The 23,320-nt window shown below is 40.9% G+C and overlaps 1 non-coding gene across 1 annotated transcript; it reads left to right on the top strand.

The window, feature by feature from the left end:
* Nucleotides 1–18,558: 18,558 nt before the first annotated feature.
* On the top strand, nt 18,559–18,663 carry LOC139182351 (U6 spliceosomal RNA). The gene has a single exon (XR_011566022.1). It is a non-coding gene; the product is annotated as a U6 spliceosomal RNA (small nuclear RNA).
* Nucleotides 18,664–23,320: the final 4,657 nt, after the last annotated feature.

Genomic DNA, 23,320 nt, shown 5'->3' on the forward strand with positions numbered 1-23,320 from the left:
TGAGGGTTGTCTTTTCACCTTGCTTATAGTTTCCTTTGCTGTGTAAAAGCTTTTAAGTTAACAGGCCCCATTTTATTTTTATTTCTATTACTCTGGGAGGTGGGTCATAGAGTATCTTGCTGTAATTTATGTCTAAGAGTGTGCTGCTTATGTTTTCTTCTAAGATTTTTATAGTTTCTTGTCTTATATTTAGGTCTTTAATCCATTTTGAGTTTACTTTTGTATATGCTGTTAGGAAGTGTTATAATTTAATTGTTTTATGCAAAGCTGTCCAGTTTTCCCAGCACCACTTACTGAAGAGACTATCTATTCTCCCTTGTATGTTCTTGCCTCCTTTGTCAAAGATGAGGTCCCCAAAGTTTAGTTTTTTTAATGCTGAGTTTCAAGTTGGCTTTTTCACTCTCCTCTTTCACACTTATCAAGAGACTCTTTAGTTCCTCTTCACTTTCTGCCATTAAAGAGGTATCATCTACATATCTGAGGTTGTTGATATTTCTCCCAGAAATCTTGATTCCAGCTTGTGATTCATCCAGGCTGGCATTTTGCATGATGTACTCTGCATAGAAGTTAAACAAGCAGGGTGACAATATGCAGCCTTGACGTACTTCTATTCCAGTTTTGAACCAGTCAGTTTTTTCATGTCCTGTTCTAACTTGCTGCTTGACGTACATACAAGTTTCTCAGGAGGCAGGTAAGGTGGTCTGGTTCTCCCGTCTCTTCAGGAATTGTTAGGTTCATGGATCAAGGTAAATCAGATATGGTCAAGCAGGAGATGGCAGGATTGAACATTGCCATCTTAGAAATCAGTGAACTAAAATGGATGGGAATGGGCAACTTTAAGTCAGTTAAAACTTAAGACCACACAAAAACCTGCATGTGGGTATTATAGCAACTTTATTCGTAATTACCAAAACCTGGGACCAACCAAGATGTTTTTCAGTAGGTGAATGAATAAACTGTAGTATAACCAGATAATGGAAAGGTTTTCATCTTTAAAAAGAAATAAGCTATCAAGTCATGAAAAGACATCAAGGCTATGTATGGATGTGTGGGGGTAGAGGGGTAAAAGGAAATTCTGTGTACCTTCCATTCAAGTGTTCTGTAAATGCTCTAAAAAATGAAGTCTGTTTAAATATAGTATTGCCTTTCTTTCTGACTACTTATTACTTTTAGTCCCCAGTTCTATTTTACCTAATAAATAATTTTGTAATTTTGCTGGATGGGCTTTTAAAAATTACTCTTTGCATTAGTTAGAATTAGATTCAGCTGCAAAGAACTGAGACCCAAAATAACAGGAATCTAAGTGAGAGAGTAGATTTTTCTCTTCTACATGGAGGTCCTGAGATAAGCAGCCTGGGGCTGACACTGTGGCTGTTTCTCAGGTTCTTTGGGACCAAAGTGTTCTATCCTTGATACCCAACCATCCACACAGCATGCCTGTCATCCTCAAAATCCTAGACCATGGAACTAGAAGACTTCCCAGCATAGTTTGATAAGGAGCCCTCATTCTGGTGGTAGGATCATCCCTCTGCAGGATACCTTTTTGTGGGTTTAAGATAGTGTTTGGGGGTTTTCCTAGTGGTTCAGTGGATAAGACTCCATGCTTCCACTGCAGAGGGTGTGGGTTTGGTTCCTGGTCAGGGAACTAAGATCCCACATACCAAGCAGCATGGCCAAAAAACTAAAAGATAGTATCTGGGCTTTTCATCATCTCAACTGTAACTTTCCAACTTTCTGCTCTAATGTTCCAACTCAACAACCCTCCAACTCCACTGAAGCCTTCCATCACATTGATTGATCATCCATTGTAGCTGACATTGTCAGTCTGCACCTCACTGCCCCCACTCGCCATGAGCATACAACTGAACCATTATCCCTTCCATTTTCCATCTTCTCTTGATCCCAACTCTCTCTCCCCCTGCCCCAACTTCTATCCCATTTCTTTACTCATTTTTGCATCAAAATTCCTGAAAAAGTAGTCAGTTCTCACTGTCTCCAATTCTCTTTCCCCTCATTCTCCTTTCAACTCACTCCATTCAGGATTTGTCCCAGGTCACCACTGTAAACTTTTCCACTTTGCCAAACCCAGTAGTAGATTCACAGTCCTGTCTTCCAGGAGATCAGGTTCCTTTGGAGTCAGAAGAGGTGTCGCTATTCCTGTGGAACCAGCAAGTACTTGGCCTGCCTGACTTCCACACACCCATCAGTGTCCTTCCTGCCAGGACTGTTTGGTTTCATTGACATAAAGTATTGCCAGTTGATTATTTTATAGGTTACACAGCAGGGTCTGTGTTTCTGATGGCCCACAGGCCTGTGTGTATGCAGACTGTCATTAGTATACTGACATGTCATTCTCCCTCCAGAAAACATGCACACCGACACGGTGAGTTCAGCAACAAGCACTTATGGGAAGCCCAGCTCAGCGGAGGCTCCCGCTCCAGCTCAGGTGATAGAATCGAGGCTGAGCTACTTTGCGGGATGGGGCAGGGGGAGGAAAGATGATTCATCATCCTCCATCCATCTGGCAAACATAACAAAAATCTAAGAGGCCTTGACACATTTAGATTCTTTGCATTTGGAATCTGAAATAATCTAAAAATGAAAACTGGGAGCTTTTCTTTGCAGAAGCTATCCTTTTTTTTTTTTTTTTTGGTCATACAGTATGTGGGATTCTAGTTTTCTGACAAAGGGCGGAGCTTGAGCCCTCTGTGGTGGAAGCCAAAGTCTCAACCACTGGACCGCAAGTTAAGTCCTGGCTCTATCCATCAAAAGCTTTTATCAAGTAAAACAGTAGTTCTCCAACTGGGCCCACTTTAGTCCCACTCTCTGTCTCAGTCACTTCCACCCTAGGAGCTCAATTTGTGCTTGGAGCAGTTTGACCTCTTTCTTTGAACAGTTAATAGATTCAAGCTACCCAATATTTTACCCCAGGGCTCTCAAATTTGGCTCCAGTAGCTGAGGCTATTCAAATTGTTCTCAATTTTCACTATAGTATTTTCAAAGGTGCAGAATAGTTGATTATTAGGACACTTAGGGCACCCCTTATAATGGAGGTCCATTCATTAGCACTGAGATGTTATTCCAGGCAGCTGTATGAACACAAGTGGTCTCACCACCAAGTTGGTCCTGGAAGCAGGTACAGCCCATTCCTATCTCGTGCCTGGGTGAATTTCGTGTATGAGGTTTGCCCCCACTCCTGATTTTGATAAACCTGGACTGTTACTAATAGGTAACCCCGAGTTCCTTGTTTCTACCTTCGCTTCCTGTGCCATGACTATTAAAGGGTCCTGATACGATTCAGGCTTTGTAGGAGCTGTTTTTCCAACTATGAACACAACAGAAAATAATCCAGTTTTCCATTTGACTCAAATTTTAATAATCAAGTAAAATATATTAAAAAATACATTATGAAGAGACCAGTCATCAAAAACAGCTTTCTCGAGAACAGCATTTTTCAACCTTCAAAAAGAATTTTTTTGTGATTTCCCTCCTAAGGGAATTTTTTGGAGAGTTTTCCAAATCACTCTTCTCCCCATAAAATTTTAATATCACAGATATACTGTATATCTGTTTATTTACTGTGGCCTCTTGGAGGGCCATGAAACATTGTAATATCTAAGAACTTGTCACCCTTATTTGAGAACACGTGCTCCAGGAGAATTGGCTAAGAAATTAGGAAACTAGGGAAAAGATTATTCAACATGACATCATTTTTTTTCATCCATAGCTCCCATTTCTTTTATTAAAAAATTATTTATTTTTTTTAGAAAAGCTTTTCTTTAAAGTATACTTTATTTACAATATTAGTTCCAGGTGTACAATATGATTAAATATTTTTATAAATTATACTCCATTTAAAGTTATTACAAAATAATGGCCACATTTACATGTGCTGTTCATATATCCTGATTGAAAGTGGAAAGTGTTTAGTTGCTTAGTTGTGGCCAACTCTTTGTGACCCTTGGGACTATAGCCTGCAGGCTCCTCTGTCCATGGAATTCTCCAGGCAAGAATACTGGATTGGGTTGCCATTTCCTTCTCGAGGGTATCTTCCCAACCCAGAGATTGAACCCAGGTCTCCTGCATTATAGGCAGATTCTTCACTATCTGAGCCACCTATCCACCTATTCCATATATTCTTATTGCTTTTTTGTTTTTTTCTATTTGGAATAAAATTGCTTTACAATGTTGTGTTAAGCATAGCTCCCATTTCTTTACCTGGTGTCCGGAATGCAGTTGGTTCTGTGGTGCTCTTCTTCAACCAAAGTCTCAACAACACATGCCTCTCCAGGTGATGGGCCAGGGACTGGTGTGGACCTGAGCCCCCTTGTTTAGTAGGGGCCAGAGCTAGTGTCAGAGCAGTAATAACATCTTTTTTTTTGCCTTGGGTCTATGTTTACTTATCCCCACCTTGCGATCCTGCTAGCTATCCTTGTTTGTCAGACTTACTTGACACACTAACAGTTTAAAATGTGGGGATTTATTGGGTGTTGGGATTAAGTTCAATATGACCGAGAATGTTCCATGTATGAATTGATGCTATAGAGTCTCTTCAGGAAAAAAATCTGAACTGGCATAGATTCCAAGGCAGTTTCCTTTAGGGTACCTTTCAATCAATCTGGTACTACTAACCCCAAAGTGGAGCTAACCCAGCAGAAGAGCCCTTGTGCTCAGCCTAGAGAGGATCCAGTCCAGAGGTGAGGGGGATGCTGGAGGGACTTGGGAGAGATGTAACCAAGACAAAATAAAGCAGGTCAATTGCCTCATGTGTTTGAACTTCTTAAGAGGAGATTTATACTTCAGTACCAGAGTTTGAAGATTAAAAGGTGATGGTTACCTAAAAAACGAAACAAACAAAACCAAGGCAATTAACTTGAGAGAAAACCAAATGTTGTATAATAAAGTTAATTATAATACATAGTTCTAATAAAGTTAACATTGAGTATTGATGTTAGGCTGCGGTATCTTTTGATCCCCAGTATTTCCAGTTCCTAATCTCTTCCTCCAGGGGTACTTGAATACTATTTAGCATTTGCTGATGTTTCTCATACAGATATTATGAAAACTGACCATTTATTCCCACTACCACTCAATGAGTCACCATGATCTTTGAATGAATGCCATTATAGATGAGGGAGAATCTTCTATCATGGACTTTCTCTCCAAAAGGGGACTCTTCCTCATATCAAAATTATATCCACTCCAGAACTAGGCATCAACCCATGAAGAAGGAGAGCTATGCCCAGTGCTGAGACATGTAAGGTGTCCCTGACAGAGATTAAGCTTGGATATGAATAATCCTTTGACTTTCAGATTTGGAAGGAAGATCAACTTCAGTAAAAATGTCACTGGACAGGGGTGAGGTGGAGAGTTGGGTCTCATCAGGATGATTTTTGACTGGGGCTTTAGGATCCTGAAAGAATCATCTCAGTATTCTCTTACCACGTTTTTAGTTTCCCAAGTTGCTGCTATAACAATTTATTAAAAACCTAGTGTGTATGTGTGTGTGTGTGTGTGTGTGTGTGTGTGCTTAGCTGCCATGTCTGACCCTGTGCAACCCTGTGGACTGGGGTCTGCCAAACTCCTCTGTCCATGGGTTTTTCCTAGCAAGAATACTGGAGTGGGTTGCCATTTCCTACTCCAGGGGATCTTCCCAACCCAAGGATGAACCATCCTTGCCTTGGTAGGTGGATTCCTTACCCCTGTGCCACTGGGGAAGGCCCTAGTGGCTTAAAAAAACAACCCAAATTATGTTATAGAGGTCAAAAACCTGAGATCAGTTTCTCTAGCTAAAGTCGAGGCCTTGTCAGGGCTGCACTCCTTCTGGAAGCTATAGGGGAGAATACTGGTTTTTCTAGCTTTCAGAGGCTGCCCACATTCCTTGGCTTATGGCCCCCTTTCATCTTTGAAGTCAACAAATGCATCACTCTGACCACTACTACTGCTGTTAGATCTTCTCTGACTCTGACACTCCTGCTTCCTTCCTATAAGGACCCATGTGACAGCACTGGCACCATCTTTCGGGAAAATGTCCCCAACTTATCCTGAATTTAATCACTTCTGTGAGTTCCTTTTGCCTTATGATGTCTGGTGGATTAAGACATGGACATCTTGGGGGCATCATTATTCTGCCTGCCACACTAGAGATTCTAGGTAGTGGGTCTCATGGGGGCAATGTTGAAAATGGTGGCATCAAATGGAGGGGCTGTGACCACAACCCTCTGACTCTGCTGCTGCTAAGTCGCTTCAGTAGTGTCTGACTCTGTGCGACCCCATAGACCGCAGCCCACCAGGCTCCCCCGTCCCTGGGATTCTCCAGGCAAGAACACTGGAGTGGGTTGCCATTTCCTTCTCCAATGCATGAAAGTGAAAAGTGAAAGTGAAGTCACTCAGTTGTGTCCGACTCTTAGCAACCCCATGAACTGCAGCCCACCAGGCTCCTCCGTCCATGGGATTTTCCAGGCAAGAGTACTGGAGTGGGGTGCCATTGCCTTCTCCCCTCTAACTCTAGATCTAGAAAAAAATAGAACAACCTTGACTCACAGCTTTCTTCACACTCTGCCTCCCAAATAACTCTGGCTCAGGTGGTTGGATGCCATTATGACCTATGTCTTCACCTGACCCAGGGAGGTGTTCTTGGATTTGGATTTTACCATCTTTGCAGATCTGAATAAACTTCTGGAGCTGTGCCTCAGGCTGTCAGCATGCTATAGAGAGTCCTGGAGAGTGGCCTGTAGAAGAGAGTCATTTAATTTGGCGGCCACCCTGTGACACCCCTACCCCCAAGCTTGCATTTACTACGGGCTATTTAGAGTTAAAACTCTCATTCTCCTACTGGTGGACTTGAAGTCAGGGCACCCTGTGCTATCCAGGGTAGACCCTCCTCATCTCTGGGAAAGCCTCAGTGTCCTGGGGACACTTGACCCCACTTTGAGGAGGCTAAAAAGCACCAGGGGAAGAGGGCCACGAAACCTTCCTTGTTCGCCTTCAATGCAGAGTCCCACCTCCTCTCCTTGCTAGGCTTTTGTTTTTGTGTCCTCATTTTGTCCTTGGAATCATTCCTCCAGTCCTGTCGCCTCACTGGGGAGGCGATAGACCACAGTGGGGCTCCGTGTTGCTAGGAGAAACTTTGTATTTGAAATCACTAAGGCCCCTGGGTGCTGGGAGGGCTCAAAGTCACTGCAGCTGGCACCTCTGCCACAGGATGTACTGTAGTCCTGGTAGAGAATTCCTTTCTGATATCTCATGAGGTAGGGAAGAGACTTAACCTTTGAATGGAGTTTGAATGTTGCATAATGTACTGGGTGGTTTTATTTCTGAGTTTATTTCTGTGTTCTATGGGCTTTGAGAATGATGAAAAAAAAAAACAAACTCCGAGTTTTCACGAGGTATGGGAAGAATTCTTCCACATTTAAAGAGATGGTAGAAAACAAAGTGAAATTGCATTCTGATTACATGCCACAAGCCAGCTCAAATGACCTCCCCTTCCAAGTAGCATCCTCCATTGGAGGCCACTTGATCACTTGAATGGGGAACAGGGAGTAGATTTGGAACTGGAAGAATTTCCTCCTTGGGAAACAATTGGCCACTGTGGGGGGACAGACCATCTGGGGCCAGTACAGAAGCAGCTTTTTTCCCAAGAGGAATGCTAAGCACATAGATACCCTGACCCTCGCTGTTCCAGCTCTTGTTAGGATCCTCTGTTCCAGACCCTGTAATAGGACCTGCAGGTCAGCCCTGTTCTGTGGCTGCTGAGTGGAGCCTGGGTTCCTATGACAGCTTTTCAGACTGGGGCTCGGCACAGTTCCCTTTACCCATATCAGCCTGGGTCACTGCAAGGGAGCAGGAAGATTTCTGTGTATGTGACTATTGGACAACCGGCAGAAGGGAGCAGAACCAGGGAAGCCATCTCTCCTTTAGTGAGCACTACTGACTCAGATGGTAAAGGATCTACCTGCAGTGCAGGAGACTTGGGTTTGATCCATAGGTCAGGAAGATCCCCTGGAGAAGGAAAGGGCAACCCACTGCAGTATTCTTGCCTGAAGACTTTCATGGACAGAGGAGCCTGGCGGGCTACAGTCCATAGGGTCACAAAGAGTCAGACACAACTGAGCAATTAACACACTCTCCACTGTGTGCCAGGCACTCTGCTGGAACTTGACACACTCATGCACCTTCACCAAATGCTCTCAACAGCTCCATGAGATGGGTGTTGTGATCCCCGTTTTGTAAGGAGACTAAAGTTCTATGCTGTCAGAGATCCAGCAGGAAACAGATGGTATACTTAGGGGAGTTAATCAAAGAGAGTTTAAGGAATGGACTATTTACAGAGGTGTGAACAGAGTTATAGGAACACAAGTGAGGATGAAACCATGAGGGATTAGCAACAGCTGGAAGTCATTATCACCCCTAGGTCTGAAGGGAAGGAGGAGGGAGAGACTGACCCAGACAGGAGACAGCTGGAGCCAGGAGAGTCAGATGGTCAAAACACTGCCTTACAACAAGGCAGGGAGGTGGGGGTAGGGGTATTGAATATTCTGCTCTCTCTTCTCCCACTGCTGTCACCCACTGGGCTCCCACCACTGCTTTCCACAAAACCACTGGAAACATCTAGATGAGGGCAGGAACAGCTAGATGATGCAGCCTGTAGAAGTCAGCTGAGTGAGGGGCAGAGGGGCTAGTCCACATTCTGAGAGATTAAGCAATTCGGCCCAAAGTCTTGTGCTGAAATTTAAACCTTGGTCTTCCTAAATCCAGAGTACACACTGCTATCCTCCCATTGTCAACATTATCAAGAAGAACAGCTGGAAACTGGAAGAGAAGACAGATGAGGAAATTAAATTTCAACTCGTAGACCAACCCTACTTAAAGTTTAATCTAAAGCACATTGGACTTTTGTCACCAAAATGCTCGATAAATGTTTTATTCCACACACCCCCAGTTGGAACTCCAAAATGTATTTAACTTACTGAAGGTTCTGAGAAGTAATTAAACCTAGTGCTTACTCAACTTAACTGACCATGATAACTTTTTGTTCTCACACACTGTATTCTTGGAAACACACTTGGGATATACTGTCATGAGAAGTGCAGGGGGTCCATAAAGAGTAATATATTAAGTTGGCCAAAAGGTTCATTCGGGTATTTTCGTGACATTTCATGGAAAAACTTGAATGAATCTTTTGGCTAACCCAATAGCTGTATTGTGGAGGGTGCCTTTGAAGAAGGCAGTGTGGGAAACAGACCAAATAGGAGTCTCCTCTAATAATCCCAGTAAGAGATGAGAAGGACTTGAGTCTAGAAAGTTACAAGAAAAAGGAGAGGGAGAGCAGGGTGTTTTGTTTTTTGTTTTTGTTTTTTTTTTTGGTGATTGGGATGAGTAGTGATGTCATCCACCTGGAGGAGAAATTAGCCAGGGACTGCCACATATTCAGGCTAGGTTGGAATACACTGAGCACATGGTGATAAATAGACATGTTTTAGTTGGAAATTGAGGATGTGAGATTGGGAGAATCTATTCTCCAACTATTTGGAGAATAGTTGCTGCTCGAAGTACACATTTGAAAACTAGCATATAGTTGACTCTCAAAGCCCAGAGAATGGTTGGCATCCCCCAGGCTGAGAACGTAGAGCAGAGGGCCTGTCTAGCTTCCCTTCAGGGTGTGATGGAGCCTGAAATATTAAGTAATTGAAATGACTTAAAATACCATGTATCCATGAACATAGCCTTTTTTTTTTCCAAAAGAAGAGTGTGTCCCATAGTTTTCAACAATATTTTCAGAGGTTTTCTTGAGAAAGAGAAGCTTAAGAACCTTTAAGAAGAAAGGAGAATGAAGAGTAGCGACTGAAGGAGAGTCACCAAAGAAATCTGACCCCTTTCAGCCGGAGTAGTGGGAACACTGCAGGATGCAGGGGCCTCAGGACTCAGAATGGTAGGAAAGATGAGCAATTTCTGATGAGCAGAGAGGTCCAATATGATTGGGATAATCATACATTATCTACAGATAATCCTTTGGGTTTAGCAATTAGGAACATTCTGGCGGTCTTGACAAGAGCAGTGTCAGTAGGTTGCTGCGGGGGTGAAATATAGAGGGTGGAATAGTCAGGGACTTGGAAGGAAGTAGGGGCTGTGAGAAGAGGCAAACTCCTTTGAGACACTTGTGGTCAAGGCAGGACTAAGACTGTCTGCTTTGATTTGGAAGTGAGAGCAATAAAATCAGTTTGGTAAGTAGGGCCCACCCATGAAGACACTGCTTTAAAAGGAAAACTGGAACCCACAAACTGAAAGACAATGTCTCTTTATGAATAACAAATACAACACATGGAATAAACACACACACACACAAGCAGCAACTGGAAGTGGTCAAAGAGGGTCACAGTAAGGATAAATGTTGAAGGTCACAGTTGAAAGGACTTGCTTTGGATTTGAGCAGCTGGGTGGATGTTGTGACTTTGATAGTATTGGGGTAGAGTTGGTTAGAGTTCAAAAGCACAAGTTGCATTCTGGATCTTTTTAAAAATTTGACTAAGTTTATTTTTTTTCTACTTTATTGAGATATAATTGACATATAACATTGTATAAGATCAAAGTGTACAATGTGATAATTTGATATGTGTATATACTGCAAAATTATTACCGCTATAAGATTAGTTAACACAGTTACCTTTCTGTGTGTGTGTGTTAAAATCTGCTGTCTTGGAAACTTTCATTTTTTTTTAATTGGAGGATAATTGCTTTACTATGTTAAGGTGGTCTCTGCCATATGTCAGTACGAATCAGTGCAGCTTTCAAATATTGTTAACTATGGTCACCATGCTGTATGTTACATCTCCAAAGTTACTCTTCTTATTACTGAACACTTGTACCTTTGACCACTTTCACCTCATTTCCTCCCCTGCCAACCTCGACAGCCACCAATTTATTCTCTGTTTCTATGATTTTTTAAAGATTTTTTTTTTAAAGATTCCACACATAAATGAGAACATATGTTAGTTGTCTTTTTCTCTCTGACATTTCACTTAGCATAATGCCTTCAAGTTTCATCCTTGTAGTTAATGGCAGGATCTCCTTCTTTCCATGGCTGAATGATATTCCAGTATGTGTGTGTGTGCACGTGCATGTATGTGCATGTGTGCATGTGTGCGTGTGCACGTGTGTGCACGTGTGTGTATTGCGTGCATGTGTGTTTTCACGTGCGCGTGCATGTGCGCGTATGTGTGCGCATGTATGTGCATGTGTGCATGCGTGTGTGCTCACGCGTGTGTGCACGTGTGTGTGCATTGTGTGCATGTGTGTGTATGTGCGTGTGTGTGCATTGTGTGCATGTGTGTGTATGTGCGTGTGTGTGCGTGACATTTTCTTTATCCATTCATCTGCTGATGAACACTTCGGTTGTTTCCAGGTCATTGTAATAATGCTGTGGTGAACATGGGGGTGCAGATATCACTTTGAAGTTGGTGATTTTATTTCCTTTGAATATATACTCAGAAGTGGGATAACTGGATCATAGGCAGTTCTATCTTAACTTTTTGGGGAACCTCTGTACTATTTTGGTACATAGTGGCTGTACCAATCTACATTCCCACCAACAATGTACAAAGTGAAGTGAAAGTCTCTCAGTCATGCCCAACTCTCTGCGACCCCATGGACTATACAGTCCTTTGGATTCTCCAGACCAGAATACTGGAGTGGGTAGCTGTTCCCTTCGCCAGGGGATCTTCCCGACTTAGGGATTGAACCCAGGTCTCCCACATTGCAGGTAGATTCTTTACCAGCTGAGCCACACAAAGATTCCCTTGGTTTTCCACATCCTCAACTGCAACAGTCTCTTGTCTTTTTGATGACATCCATTCTAACAGGTGTGAGGTGATAGCTCACTGTGGTTTTGATCTGCATTTCCCTAATGATTATTGCTGTTGGGCATGTTTTCTTATACCAGTTGGCCATTTGTATGTCTTCTTTGGAAAAATGTTTATTCAGGTCCATCCCTTGTCCATTTTTAATTGAATTATTACATTTTAGCATTGAGTATATGGGTTCCTCACATATTCTGGGTATTGACCCCTTATCAGATACAATGTATTTAGCAAATATTTTCTCCCATTACATTGGTTGCCTTTTTATTTTGTTGATCATTTCTCTTGCTGTGCAGATTCTTAGTTTGTCATAGTCCCATGTATTTATTTTTGGTTTTGTTGCTTGTGTGGATATCTCAAATTATATTAGTTTCAGGGGTCAATTAGGTGTCCAAGTGGGAAGTCGAGATGGACACAGGACCTGAATCTCAAGGAGAAGGTTGGGATAACTCTTAACAATGTAAGAGTTATCATCTTTGGATGGTATTGGAGCTATGGGCCTGCATGAGATCACCTTGAAAATGAGTATTAGGTAGAGAAGATGCCCAAGGACTGAGCTCTTGGCACTCCTACATGTAGAGGTTCAGAAGGAGGAGAAGGAGACTTTCACCTGGCCAAACCCAGTTCAAAATGATCTTGTACCCCTAGGCAGAGCACTCTGGGAGAAGTTGATTTCTAGTTACAGTACTGATAAACTATGTGTTCATACTGACTCTAATAGGCTTGGGGTAGCAGTCATCTTAGCAGTATTGCCTGTTCTGCATTTATTGGCAGTCCCAGTTTGTATATGATGAAGTTAAAGCTCAGAGAAATGAAATGAAGATCAAAGATCATAGGAGCTTATTTAAATTTCAAGGACCAGGCCCATGAAATGCATGTTGCCGTGCAGGTGGTGCTAAGCATAATTTCAAGTGCACCATTTCCATAAGCTATAGGGTGAGTGGTGCCCCCTGGAGTTGTGCATTACACAATATGCACAGCCATATACAACAGCCAGTACCCTTTCTCACTATGTCTTGCTGTCTTGGCATCTTCCTTACAAAGTTCTGCTACCTTTAACATAAGCAGCTAAGTTCCTTCCAAAGTTGGCTGGTAAGAGGTTTAGTGCAGTGATTACAGGATTGTGCTTTGGAGTAAAACTGAAATTTGTTCCAGTCATAGCTGAGCATCTTACTTGTTGTAGCTCCTTGAAGCTTTGGGTTCTTTGACTGTGAAATGAAGGAAATAAGAGCAGCTGCCTCAGAGGGTTGTAAAAGCATTATAAGAAAGAAGTCAAGAAAGTAGAGCAGGCTTTACTTGATACCTTTTGCCTGGTATTAACTCATTTTTGTTTGTAACTGCTACTTCCTCAGCCTAGACCTTGGTTCTTAGGGGAGATTGAAGGCTTTAATGGAAAAGATGGGAATCAGATTGGGTTCAAATCCACAAATTAATGAAAAGGGCACCATAGATCAGGAATAATTGTGTTAGATATGAAGCTTGGCATGTGAAGAAAACAATTTGGGTGGCTTTGTTTGGGTCTGCTACTCTTCCTGTTCAGAAAAATTTTTGTTGTATTTCAAGTTTTTGGAAAGTCATTTGTCATTAATTTGATTTTGTTTCTATTTAGTCTGTGCACAAGAGGAATTCCAGGATTGTGTGAAGAAGGAAATTTGGGAAAATGTCTGAGGTGTAGGATACTGGCCCTGTCATTCCACTGTGAGGCAGGGCATTAGGAAGCTACAGGCAGGGAAGCCCAAGGGGTTTAAATCTATTTACAACCTTGTTACAGTGTATCCTGTTTTCTCCCTGCTGTGCTGGGCTGAGTATCTAACAGAAGACTCTCCCACATATCTGAAAATAATATGAAACTCTGATTCTGACTATAGTGTCTGTGAGAAATTGACACAGTATGTTTTTATTTTATTTTTGTCAAAGGTACATAATGTTTTCCAGGTTTTTCTGCTTTTCTATGTTCTTTAAAGAAATGAGAGGAAAAAAGCTGGTTGTGAAAAGCCGAGGGGGAGAGTGCTGGCCTAGAGCCCAGGATTTTCCTTTTGGCCTCAGAAAGACTCATGAAGATGGTTTGAGTTTTAAATCATGTTCAAGGGGGAAAAATTGTGTTCTGGAATCTGACATCATGGTCCTCTGTGGCCCTCCACCCTCACCTAAAACAACTGCAATAAGTTGATGTTGGAAAAAGTTGCTTTTGAATGTTTATTAAAATCACTTATTTTAAAATACCTCAATTCAGTGGAAGAATCCAGCAGGGTCATTCCACTTCTGCCACCTCTGTGCATAGCTCCTCCCACAGGAATGAGACCAATGCGTGACTTCCTTGGCCACCTTCAAGAATAGACAATGTAAATCCTTTCAAGAGAGGGAATGATCAATCCTTTTTTTTTTTTTAATTTTGGAAAAAATTATACTATATACAACAGTAGAGAGACTAGCATAATGAGACCCCCATGTAACCATCACCCAGCTTAATAATTATCAATTGATAATCCATTTAGTTTTCTCTATACTCTCTACTCCCTGCAGGCTAGAGTATTTTGGAGCAAATGTCAGCTATTGAATCATTTTTCTGTAAATAGGTATGCTCATTTAAAATATAAGAACTATTAAAAAATATCACTAGAAGATTTTCTACATTAAAAAAAATTATAAGTCTTTTTTATCATTACATATCCAGCCTGTGGTCTAACTTCCTGATTGTCTCATAACTGTTAACTATTTTTAGTTAGAATCAGGATCCAAATGAAATCCATGTATTGAACAGTTGATATATTTAAACCGATTTTAAACCTAAAGATCACCCTCCTTCCTTTTTCTTCTTTTCCTTGTAATTTATTCATTGAAAAATCTGGGTCAGTGCCTTGTAGAGTTTTCTGTATAGTCTGTATTTCCTTGATTTCATCTTTCTCTGACCCCTGTACATCCTATAAATTCGTGGTTAGAGCTAGAGACTTACTCAGATTCCAATTTGAATTTGTTGGCAAGAATACTTCCTGGATGATGTATATTTCCATCAGGAGATACATAAAGTCTTGTTGTTTCTTTTTTTGTGATATTAGCAACTATTGGTGATCATTTTATGGATCTATTAGGAAATGTAAATTGGCAATAATCAAATTAGGTCATTCCTTTACAAAATATTTAGCTGAAATTTACTCTATAAAGAGAAACTTCTTCTAATCCACTACTTGGCTGAAATAACAGATTGTATAGCAAAGTGGCTAAGTGCTTGATGCTTTTTCTTTGTTTACCAGTTTTCAAAATAGTGAGTTGCTCCCCAGGGTCCTCCAAACATGACCAGTGCATTTTTCTTCTTTTTTCTTTTTTTTGACCAATGAGGACTTAAACATACCATAGTAAATTCTTGGATTTTTAATATGCTTGATGGTTTCAATATATTACCGTGATTATTCTTATTAGTGTTCAATTGTACCATCTTTGACTAGCGGGATTCTCTTTAAGTTAGCTCCCAAGACCTTCTGACATGTTAGTTGTTTTAAGTTTCCTTGCTTTCTCGCAAGGCAACACAATACAAGCTCATCTTGTAATTTTCCACCCCAGATTTGGAATCATCTATTTCTCCAAGGGGGCTTCCCTGGTGGTTCAGACAGTAAAGAATCTGCCTACAATGCAGGAAACCTGGGTTTGGTCCCTAGGTCAGGAAGGTCCCCAGGAGAAGGAAATGGCAACCCACTTCAGAATCCTTGCCTAGAGAATTCCATGGACAGAGGAGCCTGGCGGGCTACAGTCCATAGCGTCACAAAGAGTCGGACACAACTGAGCAACTAACACTTCTATTTCTCCAAGTCACTCTGGCTCTTTTTGGTGGAAAATAGGGTTTAAAGATCACAATCTGTACTACATGTTTTATTCTACTTGGTTGGTTATTTGTTTCTAGGCCTTTTCCATGGACAGAGCTAGAAACTACCATTTTGTTTTAAAGCTATATCATGATTCATACTGATACTTCCATTTCAAATTCAAGATTTCAGGATTTTTACTTAACCTCATCAGTCTCATATCTGTATTTCCTTTCCCTAGTGTCCATTGTTTTCTCTCATGCTGATTAACACTGTTATTAAAGATGTTCGGGGAAAGAGATTCCAAAATCTTTCCACAGCAGAACACAATGCTGCTTTCTTCCCTACATTGATTTGGACGATGGAAAGGGTAACTGAAATTTTAAAAATGAAAATTGAAATGATTGTGTTTGGGTGCTCTCCTATAGGTTTTCTTTTAGAGAAGCTAAAGTCTTAGGAACTTTAAGCCTTTCGTCTTCTGATTGTCTTAAAGGACTGATTGGAAAACCAGCCTTCATTTTTCCAGCCAGTTCCCAGAAATTGTTAAATCAATCTCGGGGGACCCACTGGCTTCCAGAGAAGCAAGAGTGCAGATGGACTCAATGTTTGTAGTAGTTTGAAGTTTAAGCACAGATCACCATGCTCTTTACCTCCAGAGCCACTCATGGAATTGTTAGGTAGGTAGAATAGGGAAAAGGAGTCCAAAATGGTGGTGGCTAAAAGACAAGGAAGGGAAAAGCCCCTGGAAATAGAACAAAGGAAGGTCCGAGGACCCGAGTGAGGACCTCAGGTAAAACAAACAACACTCCAGACTGGCCCAATTTACATAGGACAGGCCCAGGGAGAGAAAAACATATAAAAAGAGGAGCCAAAGCTAGATCTCTCTCTCTCTCTCCTGCGCACTGGGGTGATCTTCTCCTGGTGTCTTTGGATCGATGTGCCCTCACGCCACGGAGATGAATTTTCCTGCTATTTTCTAAATAAATTGAACTGTAACACTGATTTGTCTAAGAGCTATAACATGGTCCTTTTGAGACCTGAGAGCTATAACACGGTCTATCCAAGACCCAAGAGCTGTGACATGCCGAGGGGGCTCTAACGTCCGTCATTCCAAATCTTTGTTGTGACGAGACAAAGAACCGAGGAACATACACTCATGTGACAGAATTATGAGTTTCTCAAACCACTTCTGGATATTCAAAGCTATCAATGTGATGTTTGGGGAGGAGAACCGACACTAAGACCCTGAGTGGGATACTTATTTAGGAGAACAGATTAGAAAAGTTAAGGGGAAGTGTGTTCACAGTCTTAACTGTGAACATAACCGCAGCATAACTACTGTTTGTTGTTCTCATGGGGCTTATCATCTCACTGACTTAGGAGAAATAGATGTCTATTTTACACAAACTTACCTGGATGCCACTCCTCATGGGGGAGAAGCTAAGAAAGAGAAATTTCCCAAGGTCTTATCTTATTCTCAGTAGCTTCCAGTGAGGAGGCTAATGGGTCTTCCACCTCACTGAGTTATAGAATTACAGAATGACAGAGATGGAAAGTCCCTGAGTCATCTAATCAAGTTTTCAACTTCCTCGAAGATAAAGACCTAGAGCCTTTGTTTAAAAGGAAACAAATGAACAAGCAAGAGTATAAGCAAGCAAACAAAAAAATGAACAAACAAATTCATTTAATCAGAAGTTCAAACATAGGATTTAGTAATTTCAATGTTTAACCACTACTCCCAGGGATTCTCATCTTTGGGGAAATATTAAAAACAGTATAATCCCACACCTTCATTTTTCAGATAGTGAGATTGAAATATACATAGGAAATGATTTGTCAAAGTCACCCCACGGGAGAAGAATAGTTAATATTCCTGAAGTATAGTTACTACCCATGAACGCATCCAAATATGTATGTGTGTGTGTGTGCTTAGTCATTCAGTAGTTTCTGACTCTTTGTGACCCATTGGACTGTAGCCTGCCAGGTTCCTCTGTCCATGGGATATTTCAGGTAAGCATACTGGAGTGGGTTGCCATTTCCTTCTACAGGGATGCTTCCCAACCCAGGGACTGAACCGTGTCTTCTGTGTCTCCTGCACTGGCAGGTAGATTCTTTAACTGCTGAATCCTCGGGGAAGCCCCTGACATATGTATATCTACATGTATTTTTTTTAATGTGTTGGTTATGTCATTGCCCAGTGGACTGATAGGCAAAGAAGATTGTATAAATATTTTTTTTGTGTGTGGCTAAGTTCATGTTAAGAAAGAACATTTAAATTCATTGTACTTTTTGTTTAGCTTTATAATCCATAAAAGTCTTTATCACAGCAAAATGTGTTTTCAGAACTTAGCTTTCTTGGGAAATGTAGACTTTGAAATGCAAACATATCTACTTGCACAAAGAGCTTCAGTGAGTTAGAGGCCTGTTTAAAGAAAAACCAACATCCAAACTTGAAAGCCAGATGAAAGCATAATACGAGGATTATTTCCCATATCTTGAACACTGGCCAGAGTTTATTCATGTACACTCACATTAGATCAGCATGTCACGAGGAACATTGTCCTGGAGATGTTAGTAGGTATGCTGCCAGCGAAGATTTTTCCTCATCGAAGTTTGGGATATGCTGCATTAAGCTACCCTGTCTTGGAAATACAGAAAGCACATTAGCCTGCTGCCTTAGGGCTCCAAGGCAGAGTAAGAAATATTAATAGAGTACCTAGCCTGTGGCACAGCAGGGAATTCATTCTGTGGAAGCAGGCTGACTTGTGAGGGCTGATGCCTTTCTCCCATCCTAGGGACTTAGAGGGCAGCAACCCAGGGTCCTGGTTCCTCATTCCAGGCTTTGACCCCCAACTTCAGCCACACTCCCATGGACAACAAGGGAGACACCAAGGAGATCTGTCCTCGTGCTTGCTTTGGCAGAACAAATACTGAAATTGGAATTATACATAAAAGAGTAGCATGACTCCTGCACAAGGATGGCACAAATTTGTGAAGCATTCCATATTTTTATGAATTTATTTACAAAGCAGAAATAATGTCACAGACGTACAAAACAAACCTACAGTAACCGGGGGGAAAGGCAGTGGGGGAGAGATAAACTGGGAGATTGGGACTGACATATACCCACTACTATACATATAAAATAGATAACAAATAAGGACCTATTGTATAGCTCAGGGAACTCTATTCATTGTTCTATAATAACTGTACGGGAAAGGAATCTGAAAAAGAATAGATATATGTGTGTGTGTAACTGATTCACCTTGCTGTATACCTGAAACTAATACAACATTGTATATACTTCAATACAACTTTTTTAAAATAAAAATTAACAAACTGAAAGTAAAAAAGTGGATATATGTAAATGCATAGCTGATCTGGGGCTTCCCTGGTGGTTCAGTGGTAAAGAATCCTCATGCCAATGAAGGGGAATTGGGTTCGATCCTTAGGTCAGGAAGATCTCCTGGAGGAAGAAATGGCAACCCACTCCAATATTCTTGTGTGGGAAATTCCATGGGCAGAGGAGCCTGGTGGGGCTCTCCGGGACTGCAAAGAGTTGAAGAAGGCTTAGCTACTGAACAACAACAACATAACTGATTTACTTTGCTGTACACCTAAAACTAACACAGCATTATAAATCACCTATACTCGAATAAAAATGTTTTTAAAAGAAAAGAAAAAAAGAGCTCTATCCTCTCACTTGTAACTTTATTTTATGATCATTACTTTTCGATGGCTGTATCAAGATAGTCTATTCCTGAAATCTAGTTTTCCCCAATTTTCAGGAAAATATATTACCTCAATGGATGAATTTAACATTTAAAAAATTTCAATTTTTTCCATAATTTCCTCTTAAATCTTTAGGCCTGCTACTCCTTTTACAGTTTCAAGTCAAGTAAAATAATGCACTGTCTTATACAATGGCATCTTAGGTTATTTTCAGTTGAATAGATCGTAGTAGTTCACAGCCATGCAAAGAGCTCTGAGGTACTTAGCCCTACCAGAACCTACGGCTTGAATATGCTGCTGCCTGCCTTTATTGAGGGCTGACACCAAAAGTGGTCACTCAGACTGTGATCATGCAGCTCTTGCACCAGCTTTCATGAAGACATTATTCAATAGGTCACCCCATATCTGTCCTATGACAAACCACAATGTAAAATTAGCTGACAGTTTGGTGTCAGGAACTACTATGTCTTCTGAAGGACTGAAAAGTGTCTGGCAAATGTAGATATTTACTAGCTTTTATGGATGAATAAATGAGTAGGAGTACATCAGGTTCAGGGTGAGAGAAGACAGAACATGGCTTGTTTCTTAAAATCAGATACTCTATGACACACTGCATGTTCTGTTTTGCTTTGGTTGCTGGGAAGCTTAGCTCTAAATTAATGCTTAATGCAATAACTATATTAACCCAGGTTCCAGTCTCAATCATTGGCCCTCTTCCCAGATACTTTTTTTTCATCATTCTGTTGTACATGCATTTTTGTTAGCAGCAGTTTTAGACTGCTGTAAAATGTATAATAAAGTGATATAAGAGGTCTGAAGTAGGATACACTGTAGTTCAAGTTGGCTGATTGTTGGACAATCACTTATGTTCTCTATGTCCTAGTTTCCTCATCCATTATGGGGGATGTTGAGAGGATTAGATAAACAATGCTTAGGAACTGCTCAGCAGAGTGCCTGTGACATCAGATAAGTGTTAAAGGTACATAACAACAGTAATAAAAATTAGAACAATACTAATTATAAATACTTAAATAAACACTTTGCATCTTCTGATAAAACCATTTTATCACTTTAGTTTATTATCTTGGAATTGTTCCTAATATTAAAAGTGAATATTTAAATAATGCTTATAGTGTGCTAGGCATTTTTGGAGTGCTTTGCATGTTAACTTATGCAAACATATGTTTTTAATGTTCATGATGGAAATGTTTTGATCTTGCAACAACCCACTGAGGTGGGACTATCATTTTCCTTATTTTTCAGGTGAGACAACTGAAGCACAGAGAAGTCAACTTATTTGCTCAGAATCATAAAGACAGTGAGGAGGAAAGCTGAGATTCACCCTCAAGCACCGCAACACTAGAGTGTACTCTGCTTCTACCCACTATTTATTAAGCACTCACTACATTCCAGGCTCTGTGACAAAGACATTACCTGCAGCATTTTATTTAATCCTTCCAACAGCCACATGAGGTAGGCCCACTGGAAGTTGCCATTTGAAAAAATAAATAACCCATGGCTCTAATACAAAGATCAAATCTGAAACCACTTGGAAATGAATAGAATGGTTAAGATTTATATACTATTTCTTCTCTGACCTTGGGAACCCCTCCTTAATGGAATTCATGGTTGAGGAATCCAAGATTTTATGTGAAAAGAGACTGAAATAATGAACAAGGCCACCAAAACCCTTATACATATTCATCTTTACTAAAATTAAACCAGTAGAGACTGTACACTCAATAGACCAGCTGTGGCATTTCCCATGCTCAATTACTAACAACTCAGATGCCTGTTGTGCCTCACAACCCGGCTGTAGGAAAAACATTGCAACAGCAACAAGACTTGCAATGATTTAAACTTCAGGTTCACACAATGTAAAAATTTTGGCAATGTGGAATAATATACAAATGCATATGTTTGGCCTAGAATTTCTCTGAAAGGCAAACTCAATACCTGAAGGTGACAAAATTTCAAGGAAGAAAACTAGAAATGGTTCACTCTGCTCTGGGATCACTTTTCAAGTCTAGCATCTGTGATATGAATCCAGTTGGTCCTAACTGTTCAAGATAAACTATTTTGTTCATATCCACCAACCACAAAAAAGAGGAGTCAACTTCTTTAACTACAGTCCACTTGAAATGTTTTTAAGACAGCCTTAGAGTTTTGAGCTACCACTCAAAGACAGGACATCCCTGGTAGCTCAGTCAGTAAAGGATCCACCTGCAGAGACCTCAGTCAGTAAAGCAGATCCAGGTTCTGTCCCTGGGTTGGGAAGATCCCCTGGAGAAGGAAATGGCAACTGACTGCATTATTTTTGCCTGGAAAATTCCATGAACAGAGGAGCCTGGCAGGCCACAGTCTATGGGGTCACAAGAGTTGGACATGACTTAGCAACTAAACCACCACCAATCAAAGACATGAATAATTGAGGGCTTAATGAAACAGCTCAGTTGCTGGTAAAGCCAGGTATTTCAATGTGTCATTACTGTTGCCATTTGGCTTCTACAGGATGCAGGCTCTGAAACAGAATGTAGTGTGTGCATGTGTATTGAGAGCTGGTCCTCTGGTATCTTCCAAAGCAATCACAGCAATCAAATGACTGTGTTTTAAAGTCACTTTGGAATAGTTTTTATATGCTTATACCTTTCACTGTACACAATTAACTTTAAGTACATTTTTTGGTTTTATTTTCTTTAAATTTAGCAAAATGGATATTTGCTTACATATACAAAATGTTTGGAAGGATAAATCATAAAAATTTTGGAAAGACAAACCACAGAAAGGGAGTTACCTGTGGGGAAAGGATGAAATAGCATGGGGTGGGGCAGGGAAGATGGAGGCAATACTTTTATAGATTTGACTTTAGAAACGTGTTCATGTTTTGTATAAATATAAAAATTAAATTAAGTAGAAAACAATTCCTAAAACTCAAATGAATATACATTTTGAAGGCTGCTTCTAACACTTCAGAATTGGGAAGCCCTCAGCAAGTTACTTAATAAGCCTCAACTGACTCATCTCTAAAACTGAAATAATTAAGACTATTGGGTTAAAATGAAGATTAAATTTAGCACATTAAACATACTGAACATGGTACCCATGAAACAAGTGTCCAAAGTATATTGGTTATTATTTGTAACCCTAAAACTTGGAATAGAATAATGTAGAATCAAGTATCTGTTTATATGAAGGTTCTCCCTGAGATCCTTCTTAATACTGAGATCATCCAAGATATTTAAACATTTCACTTACAAAAATACAGCTTTTCAGAAATGAGTCTACTACAACCCTGAGAATGGGGAGTAGTGGTCTTTACCACATCAGCACAGAGCATTCACTGAGAGCTGGAACTCTCAGTCAGTCAGTTCAGTCGCTCAGTCATGTCCGACACTTTTGGACCCCATGAATCACAGCATGCCAGGCCTCCCTGTCCATCACCAACTCCCGGAGTTCACCCAGACTCACGTCCATCGAGTCAGTGATGCCATCCAGCCATCTCATCCTCTGTCATCCCCTTCTCCTCCTGCCCCCAGTCCCTCCCAGCATCAGAGTCTTTTCCAATGAGTCAACTCTTTGCATGAGGTGGCCAAAGTACTGGAGTTTCAGCTTCAGCATCATTCCTTCCAAAGAAATCCCAGGGCTGATCTCCTTCAGAATGGACTGGTTGGATCTCCTTGCAGTCCAAGGGACTCTCAAGAGTGGCAGTGCTAATTTCACCTCACTCCAGTGTTCCCTGTACACAAAGGAATTCCTTGCCTCCTTGAGCAGAAAGAAGCTTCTAGAACTCCACAGGCAGAAGAGTAGGACTTTCATTGGTACGGAAACTGAGACCTGCTGGGCCATGGCCCTTTGAGAGAGGAATGCCTCTTCTAGCCAGTGTTTCTTCTAACGTGTTCCTTCTCCACTACACACATACCCGAGCATCAGTCCTTT

The sequence above is a fragment of the Bos indicus genome, chromosome 3, assembly GCF_029378745.1.
Source record: "Bos indicus isolate NIAB-ARS_2022 breed Sahiwal x Tharparkar chromosome 3, NIAB-ARS_B.indTharparkar_mat_pri_1.0, whole genome shotgun sequence".
Lineage (NCBI taxonomy): Eukaryota > Metazoa > Chordata > Mammalia > Artiodactyla > Bovidae > Bos > Bos indicus.